Below are 13925 nucleotides of genomic sequence, written 5' to 3'. Positions count from 1 at the left end.
CGCACAGCCAGGTAGCACCTAGAGGTCCTTTTATAGGCAAATCTTATCTTTTTGAGCAATGCCATGGAAAAGTGGCATGAGAAAAGAGGAGGTTCCAAGGGTGTATTTCTAATTTTAGTCATAAATAAACCATGACTGATAGAGTAAGTAAAGTTTTCCACCGTAGTTTTCGAAAGATGAGAAAACGGTAGATATGAATCAGTTCAGTTCAGTTCAGTCACTTAGTCATGTCCGACTCTTTGCGACCCCATGAATCGCGGCACGCCAGGCCTCCCTGTCCTTCTGTTTTAATGGGATTATAATGGTTAGAGTCATCATAAGTTCATTGTAGTGAAGTTTTTGGTCTATCCCTTTCTTAGTTTACAGTTTTCTGGGCTGGTCTGTGGGTGTGTGTGAAACTAAATTGTTTCCACGGATTTGACAGCCATAGTCTTGACAACAAATACTAAGAGCTTACCAGCTCATGCAATTTCATACAATCTTGCCTTACCCTCCAAAACAATGAAATAGAGGCAATTCTTCAAGAGATTTCATTTCTTTGGGGAAAGCTGTTGATATTTTATTTTGATAGTCCATAGGAATAGTTTATTTCTCAACAATAACACGGAAGACAGAATAAATGAACTGATGAAAGGAACTGGGGGTACTTCTAAGAACATAGAGGTGAAATTAGTGACCCTACCACCAAATGAAATTACCCATAAGAGAAAAACCAAATTCAACTTGGAAGAAAATGGTCTGGGAAATATAATATGGAAGAGAAGTAGCATCTATCACCCAATCTATCATTGGGTGATAGATTGCTTAAAATTAATTTTAGAAAGACTGTGATAGGATACCATAATTTTAAGAGACCACAGCATTTGGCCTGACAGCATCACAAATATTGGTTGAATGATTTGAAATAGCCACGTTTGTTGGTCAAAAATGGTCAAATAGTCTAGTTCCCTGACAGAGTTTACAGATAAAGGAAAAAAAAAAAAACACAAAATGATTTGTGCATGAATAAAATTCAGGAAAGTTGAGCAAGGGAAATATGAACAACAGGACAGAAGTTGCAAGGAAGGAATTCCATGGATGGGAGCCGTGGCAAAGTCCCACTGGATCCTTCCGGTCTCAGCATTTAACCCCATCCTTATGGACTCTTTTCCAATCCTGATGAGGTTGGTTTCTCTCTCCCCTCTAGAAACACTTCCCTTCAGAAGTAGCCTCATGTGACACCCATCACAAGCAGCTGTGGATCAGAAACTCTGACCTGGCTGGGATTCTCCAGGCCATGTCCTATCTCAGTATCTAGCCAGGTTGGCCCGAAACAGTCCCTGAACACATCCCCCTTGAAAGAATGAGCAAACAAATGAGGGAATGAATACAAAAAACAATACAGCTTGAATCATTGCTATAGTAACAACTGCCTACACAAACTCACAGTAAAGAACTGTGATTTTTAACTATGATTTTCAGTTCAGTCAGTCACTCAGTTGTGTCTGACTCTGCAACCCCATGGACTGCAGCACACCAGGCCTCCCTGTCCATCACCAACTCCTGGAGTTTACTCAAACTCACGTCCATTGAGTCGGTGATGCCATCTGACTATCTCATCCTCTGTCGTCCCCTTCTCCTCCCGCCTTCAACCTTTCCCATCATCAGGGTCTTTTCAAATTAGTCAGCTCTTTGCATCAGGTGGCCAAAGTATTGGAGTTTCAGCTTCATCATCAGTCCTTCCAATGAATATTCAGGACTGATTTCCTTTAGGATGGACTGGTTGGATCTTCTTGCTGTCCAAGGTACTCTCAAGAGTCTTCTCCAACACCACAGTTCAAAAGCATCAATTCTTTGGTGCTCAGCTTTCTTTACACTGGAGTTTACTATAAAATAAAATACATTCTGTATGAATTACCAAGTAATTCATACAGAATTTCTAAGTAGGCATTTTAGATACAAATTTAATCCATAATTTAGGTGATCTTTGTTCAGTATAGATTGTAGACTTAGGACTAAAAGTCACCAAGTTCTGAAACAGAGACTAGAGTCCATGGAGAATATTTTAATGAACGGAGATAGGCTCAAATTTTAGAGTGCTTTAGGAAGAGTCAGTTTCCAAAACTGTTATAAAAGCCAAGAAAGGAATTGTACATAATCAGCAGTCTATCACATCTATTCCAGATGAATAACTTCCCTTAAATTCAATCTTGTAAAATTTTGTGAACCATATTGTTTCATTCATATCACAAACATGCTTTCTAGGAATGGGTGTTTATAGAGTTCATAGCAGAGATTGCTCGCCTCTTCCCACAGAGAATAGAATTAAACTCTCTTGCTCAATCTCTCTTGCAGCAAGATGTGCCACAAGATCAACAGGCCAATAAGATGTGAGTGCACAGATGTGTATCAGTTCTAGTCCTGTTCATGAAGAACCTACACGTGACCCTCCATGCTCCTTCTTTTCCATGGCTTGATGCAGACAAGAACAGTGACCTTGAAGACTGTGTTGAAGCTGGTGGAGCCACAAGCTGGAAGGAGCCTGGGTTCCCTGCTTAGAGGAAAGCTCTCATCAATCACAAACATCCATTTTGAACTTTACATAAGCATGAAATAAATTCCTATTATGTTAAGCCACTGATATTTCAGGTTATGTCAATTAGCATTAACTTAACTAATGGAGATTATTTTATTGTACAATTTCTCCTACTTCCAAGAACAGCTTTGGTACCGAACATTGAATGTGTGTGTGTGTTCAGTCGCTTCAATCATGTCTGACTCTTTGTGACCCCAAGGACTGTAGCCTACCAGGCTCCTCTGTCCATGGGATTTTTCATCCTGGGCTGTAAACTTTACCATGAGATTTGGATGCAAATATTAAGCAAAACATTAATAATTTGACAGATGGTTTTCCAATTTTTGGTTTAAAAAAACTCCTTTCTTCCTAAATTATAAAAATTAATTACTCTTCACTCCTTTTTTATAGAATTTTAATTTTAATGGACATTTTTCAGTTCAGACCCTGAGGGTGAGCATTGTTTTCAAAAGCAATCTGAGGCCAAATGATACCTCGAGTTTTAGTAAAAATTCAACCAGTGTTGCCTAGGTCCCCAGATGCAATTTATGTGTGCTGGGTGCAGAGGAAATTCTCAAACATCATAGGTAGGGCTTGGAGCTACCACTGGAACTCTGCTCTCCACCAGCTTTTATTACTCCTGACATCTCAGGATTGCAGGCTACAGGGTGGACCCTGGGAAGGGGTGACAGAGCCATAGCAGTCCTTCCCCAGGTAGTATATGGCACTGAAAGTGGCCTTTAATTGAAAAATAATTCAAAACACTCCTTTCTCCTAGATTCAGCAGAGCACTACATAACATTGATTCAGTTTTGACCCTCAAACCTTGGACATTTAAATGTAAAAAATCCAAACTTAGACGTTTCTAAGCCAGTAGCTATGTTTGCAGAGGAGTTAAATATTAACATATTTAATATGTTTCGGCTCTGATTCTGGCAACCTCGTGATACCAAATTCCAGGTGAGGGAAAGAAAGACCCTGGGACACCTGTGTGGCCAGATAACCAGCGTGTTAGCCAAACAGAGTCTCATTTACTTAACCTTCAGAGAGCCTGTCTGGCTTCCTTTATCTGGCTCTGCCCACCACCAAGGCCTTCAGCGGGATGGAGAACACACCTGCCTGGGGAAGCCAGACGCCCCCTGAGCAGAAGGAGATGGCAGTCATCTGGGGGTTACTGTGTCTTAAACCTTCCGGAGCGTCTGTCCTGCCAAATGTGAGGGGTTTCAGGTCCCCCAGACTCAGGGACTGAAATAATTTCTAGCCCCCCTCTGTTATGCATGAAGATGGTTTATGTTGTGAAAAAGACGAACAAGCATACTTAAAATTTTAGAGCATTCGTTATTCAGTTTTACGTACTTCTAAAGTTTTTGTAGTTAATCTCCTGCAGAAACCTTGATACTTCAGCTGTTTTACTTATAAGGATGGTGAGACTCAGAGGCTTGAAGCAAGCTTTCCAGGCTCATGCCATTGGTAACAATCAGAGGTGTCTTGGGGACAATTTCTTTCCTCCAGCCCCAGATGACTTGTGTAAATTCACAAAAGGCCATGTTCCCTCCAGGACTGTGTTAGTCTAGAGTTGATATAAAAAATGGTCAGGAATGGGTACAGTAGGCGATGTTAAATGTGTATGTATATATTTGTGTGTAAGACGGGGTATCTGTTTTCCAAAAGAAAATAACACATTTTTTTTTAATTTTTATATTTGATTTTCTTACAGAAATAACTTCAGTTATTATGCCAATATTTACCTGAAAATGGCAGCCTCCAACAGTAAATAATTGAAATAACCACAGTATCATAAGGAGCTATAGTGAAACAAACAAAATTTTTCCTTCTTGACCAATAAAGTTTTGAAGAATGAAAAACCACAACTCTGAAGGAAAAAAGGCAAATGTAAATGGAGGACACGCATCAAAGCCCAGGAGCTAAAAATGAATTATTAGAAAGATGCTTCAAAAAATCAATTACCATCACAGGGAAAAACTATTATGAAAGCAGCTCAAAAAATAAATGAACACTTATCTTTAAAACAGAAATACTTGAGATAGTTTACAATGCCCAGTTAATTACTATATATATTCCACCCCCTCAGATATTTATGAATACTGTATAAGTCAATAGGATTTGTTTACTTACTGTTAGAAAATTTTTTGTCATATGTGAAAAATTACAACAATTCTTCAACCATTAGAAAGATGGTTTTCCCACATTTTGAATGTTTTTTTAAATGAAATAATACATGGTCAGAGCATCAGTCTCCGAGATTTTTTTAGAACAGGTGACTAAAAACCAAGTTCTCCTTACAGGCCAGCCCCAAAACGTTAAGTGATAAAATACACTTTTATTTCTTAGGCCAGCCAGCCTAAACACCTTTCTGGGAGTCAGCAATCTGTGGCCCACAGGCTGAATGTGGCTTGTGGCCTATTTGTACACAGCCCTGAGTCGAGAATGGTTTTTACATTTTTAAGGGGTTGTAACCAAAACCAAACCACAGAATATGTAACAAAAAACCATACATGGTCTACAGAGCCTAAAATATTTATGATATGTCCGTTTATAGAAAAGTCTGCAGACCTTTCATTTATATCAATGTTGTACAGATTCAGGCAGTGCAACTGTAAGTCCAAGATAAGGTTCATTTATTCCCATCAGGAATATAAGTAAAGTTATCTTCTGATGTCATCTGTCGATTTCTTTTCAATTTTTTCTTCATTTTCAACGTCATTAAAGTTCGTCCTTATCTCTTTTCTCATGATTTTTGAGCTTTTCCAATTTTTCATATATTAAGGTAGCAATCTCTTTTGCATCTCTGGAGTCTATTTGCTCTCCCCAAGTATTTCTCTTTGCCCTTTCATAAGGATACAATCTCACAGTCGGATAGGCTCTGATACCAGCTTTCTGGCAAGTTTGAGCATAAGCCTGACAGTCTACTTTTCCAGCTTTTACTTTTCCTTTTCCTTTAAGTGTCCTAGCCAAGAGCTCAAACTCTGGAGCAAAGTTCTGGCAAGGTCCACACCAAGGAGCATAGAAATCAACCACCCAATGGTTTTTCCCTTGTAAAACCTTTTCATTGAAAGTCTGAGGTGTTAGATCTATAGATGCTTGAGGTAAAAATCCTAGACCCCAGATTCTTAGGGAATAAGCATCTCTATTCCAACCATTGTAACTATGATATTCATAAGCTTTATTTGATTTTTGGGGAAAAAATCTTATCTCAGGGTATCTCCGAACATTTTCTTGGGCACAAAAAGAATGATACTGTTGGCAGTCTATACTGCCCACATTGATCAGTCCAATTAATGTCCAGGCCATTCTTTTCCATTCTGGCATTAAGATTTGACATAGATGACACCATGGAGAATAGAAATCAACCATCCAGACTTCATCATGCTTTCTTTGTTTAACCAGTTCGTTGAAAGTGGTAGGTGTCAAAGAGATCACTGAAGGATTCATAAGATCCTCTACGAACTCCAAGATCTGTTCAGCAGAGTGATGTCCTTCATATTCATGAATGTTGGACTGGTTGAATACCACTGTTGTTGGATAAGCCTGAATGTTATACATGTTACAGAGTCCTTCATGAATTGTACAGTCTAATGTACCAAACTTAAGCTGACCATAAAGATGCTTTGATGCTTTTCGCAGCTCTGGCAATAAAGCTCGACATGGTGGACACCAAAGGGCAAAAAAATCAACTAGCCATGGTTCTTTTTCATTGGCAGGAAAATTTTGAGGTCCAAGTGTGGTAACATGAGAATTGACACTTTCCTTGGCAAGGGCAAGTATGTCATATAGAATCTTCTTTCCATGATGAATTTCAAATTCTTTGGTTCCCTGTCCTTTAAATACTGCTAGACATGGCTGAAAAACATAGAATTTACTACAGACGTCTGGTGCAGAGGAACAGTCAAACTTGCCAATTTGAATATGTTCATTTTTAAGTAGAGTTTTTAGTTTCTTCAACTCAGGATCATTTGAATTTTCATTTTGTCCAAACTGAAAAAATAAGAGCCACTGATGATGAGCTAAACGATCCTGTAGTGAATTTGCTGAAAGGAGTTCAAAATCTGGAAGATTATGCATTATTTCCAAATAAATTTCTTTAGCATCCAATGAATTAAGAAACAAAATACCGCTTTTCTCTTTGTTATTTAAAGTGGCTCCAGGAGGAAAATAGGCAGTCGTACTTGTTGTAATATCCAAACTTTTACAAAGGTTGTCCTGGGTGGCACAGTCCACCCATCCCACATTAACAAGACCATCCAACATACCACTTAACCTGAGACGTGTCTGTGAGGTCAAACAATCGCTTCCTTCGGAACAAAAAGTGATCAGCCAGCCAATACCAGCAGCAAATGCAGTTTGTATGGAGTTAACAAAATTTCCTGTCCATAATTCTGTCACTGTGCTTCTAACATGCTGCATGGCGAAATTCATTAAACTTTCCTTTGATCTGTCACCATGGTATTTCACTGCAGCCATTCCAGACCTAAAAATGAAAAGGCTGGGATAACTGTTGACTCCTTTCATTCGGCAAAGCATTCTATCATCGCCACAGTTAACTGCTCCAATTCGAAGCAATCCATCTACTACTTTTGCAAAGTCTCTCCATGTGGGAGCTAAATCATGGCAGTGTGAACACCCTGGGGAGTAAAAGTTCACAAACCACAGTTCTCCAGAATTAACAGCAGCATCAAATTCTCTTCTATCCAATGTTATGATTTCAGGATCATCATCATAAATACCAAAATCATAACGGTAGTAATTCCAGCTTTCATACTGGCCTCCTTGATTATCTGCAAGTCCCTTTTCTCCATATTTGTCGTATTTTTTCCGCAGATCTTCATCTTTGAGTACTTCATATGCTCTATTTACTTTCAAAAAATCACTATGTGCATTTGGGTTATTCGGGTTTTTATCAGGATGTAGCTTCAATGCCAATTTCTTGAAAGCTTGTCTTATTTCTCTACTGCTTGCAGTTTTGGATACTCCAAGTAAACTGTAAAAATCCTGATCTGTACCCACTAAAATGGCCATATACATTACTAGAAAAAAGAGCATGACCCTTTTCAAGTCTCTGACATAGTCATCTTTATTTAACCAGACTCCCATTGTTTTTCTTGTACAAGTTCTGATTTAAATAAACATTAAGATAATGCCACTGGTTCCAGTTGATGTAATATGCAAATTTGAGAACTTCTGTCCACATTACTCCAAAAGTGAAACAGGCATCATAAATTGTCTCCCCAAATGTTAATCTGTGAACGGTTTTCGATTCATTTCTAATCCTTCCTTCTCACGTCACCAAAAAAACTCTCTGACCGCTGGGCCGCCGCGCCTGTGATGGGGTTGGACCAGCCACACCGGCAGCTACCAGCGCAGCCGGCTCCGGTCTGCTCCTCGCGCGGCGGTCTCCTAGGCGAGGCGGGGCGGGGCCTGGCGCGGTGCATTGTGGGAAAGGCGTGGAGGCCGCAGCTTGGGAGGATTCGCCTAAGGACCTGCGGGCCGAACGGGGTGGGGAGTGCGGTGTAGGTTTAGGTTGACGTGGCCCTCGGCGCGGAATCCGGCTCCGGGTCCGGCTCCGGCTTCAACCCGGAGCTGAAGAACACGCTGTAACCACTAAGCCCGCGCACCCGCACCATTGCGGCGGGTGCGCGCCGCGGACCCCACATTTTTTTTTTTGATAACTTGCTTTATTTGTATTTTGCTCCCTTACTACTAATGCAGCAAATGGCAATTTTTTTTCCAATGGAAATAAAACCATTGTGATATTAAATATGATAATAATTTCTTCCCTGGACCGTCACAGTAGTCTTCTAATTGCTTTCCTTGTCCCCAGAAGAACAGTGTGTATCCTCTACACTGCCTGACAGTCAGGTTTAAAACACAGACTGGCCACACTATTGTCCTTAAAACTTTAGCCTCCTTCCCTGCCCTGTGCTTTCTAGGTCAGCACGGCCTGATAGGAATATTGTATCGTAAGCCACATTTTGAAAAGTAAAAAGAGATAGGTGAATACATTTTAACAACTTACGTAGTCCAAAATATCCAAAATATTATCATTTCAACAGGCGTCACATTTCAAGTGGCCACATGTAGCTAGTGTCTGGGGAATTCCTCACTACAAGTAAGACTTTATAGATACGATTAGCTTCCCTGAGGTCTCCAACCTTGCTGCATACCCATTTGGACCGTTTTCCAGCCACTCTGAACTCCTTTCAAGACATGAGCTCTCAAGAGGTTTTAATAGGATGCAACTCCAAGGTACTTAAAGAACGGAATAACAAGATTCAGCAGATGTCATTGAGCAGGAAGAAATAGCAAGTAGGTAGAGAGATGCAAAATTCAACAGACTCAGAGGTCACAGCTTGGGTACTGAAAGCTATGATGAAAGAGGGACAAAAGAGAGATAACAAACAAAGGGAAAAAAATAAAGAAAAATACTAAACTAATAATTTGTAAAAAATCTTTTTTGTTCTATACCTGAGATGTTTGGGGGATCAAACAATTAGAAATGATCTGAGGAAACTGACAGAGGGCAGGCAAAGCCAGAGGCTGTCTCACCACGTGCATTTCATCACTAACCTTTTAAGGCTGGCAAAATCCACTTAAAAAATTATAAGCGAATGGATTTCTCTTTCAAGCCATGATGGAGCAGCTGGTATCAGGATTGTTCTTTTACCATACATAATTAAAAGTTTGGACAATATATCAGTGATTTGCAAAGACTGAACAATGGGTAGTGCAGGATTGTAATAAATGGGGTAAAAAGAAAAACAAATGAGGTGAGACTTTCGATCTCTCTAGCTATATGCCTGGAGGCATTTCCTGAACCTCAGCACAAGGAGGGAGGTTCCAGCTGGAGCAAGGCAGACTAATTGAGCCGAGGAGAAAAAGAGTGGAGTTCACGGAACCTAAAGTAGTTAGAAGGTGCAGAGCAAAGTACTGGAGTGCAGGAAGCTATAAAGATGAAAAGTTTTCAGAAAATGGCACGGGGCTCCACTTGAATCTTGGATAATCTGGAAAACTCAGCAGTGGTCACAGGACTGGAAAAGGTCAGTTTTCATTCCAACCCCAAAGAAAGGCAATGCCAAAGAATGTTCAAACTACAGCACAATTGCACTCATCTCACACGCGAGCAAAGTAGTTCTCAAAATTCTCCAAGCCAGGCTTCAACAGCATGTGAACTGTGAACTTCCAGATGTTCAAACTGGATTTAGAAAAGGCAGAGGAACCAGAGATCAAATTGCCAACATTCACTGGATCAGCAAAAAAGCAAGAGAGTTCCAGAAAAACATCTACTTCTGCTTTATTGACTACTCTAAAGCCTGTGACTGTGTGGATCACAAAAAACTGTGGAAAATTCTTCAGGAAATGGGAATACCAGACCACCTGACCTGCCTCCTGAGAAATCTGTATGCAGGTCAAGAAGCAACAGTTAGAACTGGACATGGAACAACAGACTGGTTCCAAATCGGGAAAGGAGTAGGTCAAGCTTGTATACCATCACCCTGCTTATTTAACTTATATGCAGAGCAAATCATGTGAAACGCTGGGCTGGGGGAAGCACAAGCTGAAATCAAGATTGCCGGGAGAAATAACAATAACCTCAGATAGGCAGATAATACCACCCTTATTATGGAAGAAAGCAAAAAAGAAATAAAGAGCCTCTTGATGAAAGTGAAAGAGGAAAGTGAAAAAGTTGGCTTAAAATTCAACATTCAGAAAACTAAGATCATGGCATCTGATCCCATCACTTACTTCATGGCAAATAGATGGGGAAACAAGGGAAATAGTGACAGACTTTATCTTGGGGGGCTCCAAAATCACTGCAGATGGTGACTGCAGCCATGAAATTAAAAGATGCTTGCTCCTTGGAAGAAAAGCTATGACCAACCTAGACAGCATATTAAAAAGCAGAGACATTACTTTGCCAACAAAGGTCCATCTAGTCAGGGCTATGGTTTTTCCAGTAGTCATGTATGGATGTGAGAGTTGGACTATAAAGAAAGCGGAGCACCAAAGAATTGATGCTTTTGAACTGCTGTGTTGGAGAAGACTCTTGAGAGTCCCTTGGACTGCAAGGAGATCCAACCAGTCCATCCTAAAGGAAATCAGTCCTGAATATGCACTGGAAGAACTGATGCTGAAGCTGAAACTCCAATACTTTGGCCACCTGATGTGAAGAACCGACTCATTGGAAAAGAGCCTGATGTTGGGAAAGATTGAAGGCGGGAGGAGAAGGGGATGACAGAGGATGAGATGGCTGGATGGTATCACTGAAATGATGGACATGAGTTTTAGTAGGCTCTGGGAGTTAGTGATGGACTGGGAAGCCTGGTGTGCTGCAGTCTATGGGGTCTCAAAGAGTGAACTGAACTTATTAGGGAAAGATCAACTGTTTGGGGAAAAATTTATAATCTGAACAACTCCTGCAGCTCACACACAATTGGGAAACATATGGCCTAAGAAAATTAAGAGATCTAATTGAATGATCAAGGCATTCAATAGATACCTTCCAAAAGGCCATGCTGTAGGAGGAGAGCTAACATAGCCCAAGAATAAAGGTTAATCCTAATCTAGCTTAACAGAACATAAGAACAAATTTCAAAAAGATTAGACTGATCTGCAAGTAAATTAACTGAGTCCTCCATTCAACTACAAAAGAAAAATTAAACTCATAGAATTATCTTTGGTAGAAGACAATAATATACTCAATACTGTAAAATTATAAATGACCAGCAATGATAAATTACCAGACATGCAAAGAAGCAGAAAAATATGACTTACCAGTTAATAGGGAGATATCCAGAATTAATGGAAATAATAAAATTAGAAAATAAAAATTTAAAAATATCTACCATAACTTCCCAGGTGGTGCTAGTGCTAAAGAATCTGCCTACCAATGCAGGAGACATGGCTTTGATCTCTAAGTGGGGAAGATCCCCTGGAGGAGGAAATGGCAACCCACTCCAGTATTCTTGCCTGGGAAATCCCATGGACAGAAGAGCCTGGAGGGCCACAGTCCATAGTGTCACAAAGAGTTGGACACAACTAAGACACACACACACACACACACACACACACACACACCATAAATATATTCAAGATCCAAAGGAAAACATGGACACATGAGTTAGGAATAGAAATTCTAACAATGGATGTAACAAAAGATTGCGCACTACAGAAGAAAAGATCAGTAAACTGAAGCATGGCAATAGAAACTATTTTATTGAAGTAGATAGAGAAGAAAAGGCTGAAAAATTGAATAGAACCAGAGTGACTGGTGAGAAAATAACAAGCATTTTAATATATACAAAATTGGAATCCTGGGTAAGATGCTAAATTAAGTATTTGAAGATATAATGGCTGAAAATGTCTAACATTGACTTTTAAAAATGAATCCATACATACAAGAAATTCAACAATCCCCAAGCAGGATAAATCCAGTGAAAATCACACTGATGCACATCATAGAAAAACCAGTGAAATCTAATGATCTTTGTATTTCAATTTCCTCATCTATAAAATAGAGATGCTATAAAACTTATCTCATTGTGCTCCTGTGAGGAGTAGATAAGGGAAAGCAGTAGAATGGGGCCTGGTGTAGAGTAGACGATTTATTTATTATTATTATTATTATTATTACTGTTATTCTGATGAACTTTTCCTATTTTATTTGTGCTTCTATAAGGCTTTGCAGAATTTACTAACAATCTATTTTATTTTTTTCTAATTAAACTCAATCTTTCCCCCTTCTAGGCCAAAATATCTTACCTCTGATTAAAAATACATGCTTAACATATAATTTGATATTTTAATTGTGAAATGACACATATTCACCAAGTCTGAGTTTAATAAATATGTGTATTTTTATACTTGATTATGAGAAATAATTGACAAGTAATTGAAAGCACATAAGGAAAATCACAGTTAACACAGTAAGTGATAATTAAGCCAATTATGTTTTCTTCATTTATAGGATGACTATAACTTTGTCTGGAGAGTGCTGAGCATGAAAAGTAAATACTTTAGATGAGGCAGTCATTTGGATAACTTAAGTTATACTAAATATAGTACAAAGTTAAATTAAATTCCACTTTCTCTAAAATACTCTTTCCTGGATAAGCAGTTATATAAAGAATTTCTTAAATGTATGAGAAAATTGTATGAGTCATAAAATTACTGGAAATACTGTCCATTTTTTATGGGTGATATCCATTCCCTAGTCATCTCCATGTCATGACAAATACTTTTCTCAATTAAACATTACAGGAAGGGCAAGGATATCCTGCAAAACTCTCTGAGTTGAGAATGCTACTAGAATAACTACTTCTTAAATGTTTACACATCGTAAATTCTCTAGTGAAATCAGCCTTGATTATACATTAAAGACTGTTTTCTTTTTTCCTAATTATTATCCTGGTCAGGATACACCAGTGGGATATTTGACTTTTAAAAATAAATCCATACATACAAGAACTATAATTCTTGTATTGGATTATAATCAGAGGACTTAAATGTATTGCCTTTCCTACCCAGAGCTGCAGGATGGACAGGCTCTGATTTGCCTGGTGGCCCCATCTGTCCTTTCAGCCCTCCCAGGAGACTGGGAGCCAGGAGTCTCCAGGGACATGAACCTCAGAAGACAAGTGCCCACTTTCAGACAGTAAACTGCTTCAGAACGTGCCCAAATGAGTCAATAACAAAATAGCATATGCAGTGGAAACCTCTGGCACTTTGACTTGACAAGACAATCCGACAGTAATATCTAAAAGGAACAGTGGGATTTATGTCCACTCAAGAGAAGATATCGGAGAAGGCAATGGCACTCCACTCCAGTACTCTTGCCTGGAAAATCCCATAGACAGAGGAGCCTGGTAGGCTGCAGTCCCTGGGGTCGCTAGGAGTCGGACACGACTGGGCGACTTCACTTTCACTTTTCACTTTCATGCATTGGAGAAGGAAATGGCAACCCACTCCAGTGTTCTTGCCTGGAGAATCCCAGGGACGGGGGAGCCTGGTGGGCTGCCGTCTATGGCGTCGCACAGAGTCGGACACGACTGAAGCAACTTAGCAGCAGCAGCAAGGGAAGATAAAAGCATTCCAAATATTTTTAGCCATTTTTTTTCTTTGTTTTTATAAAGAAAATAAGAGTACATATAACTCTTAAGGTAGTTGTCATGAGTCATTATCTTGCCCCTCTACTGTGAAAAGAAAGCTAAATTTATTGATGAGTCATTTAAGGTTCTTATCAGAAACCAATTTAGGAACCTGTTTTAAAACTAATAATGAAATAGTTACTTGGTGGTGGTTTAGTCGCTAAGTCATGTCCTACTCTTGTGACGCCATGGACTGTAGCCCATCAGGC

General features: G+C 39.4%; 1 pseudogene; it reads right to left on the bottom strand.

Moving 5' to 3' along the window:
- Window positions 1–4360: 4360 nt before the first annotated feature.
- LOC109553146 (dnaJ homolog subfamily C member 10 pseudogene) lies at window positions 4361–8070 on the bottom strand (annotated as a pseudogene).
- Window positions 8071–13925: the final 5855 nt, after the last annotated feature.

The sequence above is a fragment of the Bos indicus genome, chromosome 26, assembly GCF_029378745.1.
Source record: "Bos indicus isolate NIAB-ARS_2022 breed Sahiwal x Tharparkar chromosome 26, NIAB-ARS_B.indTharparkar_mat_pri_1.0, whole genome shotgun sequence".
NCBI classification, from domain to species: Eukaryota; Metazoa; Chordata; class Mammalia; order Artiodactyla; family Bovidae; genus Bos; species Bos indicus.
Note: the sequence above shows the minus strand (reverse complement) of the source record. Positions and strands in the feature narration are given on the sequence as shown.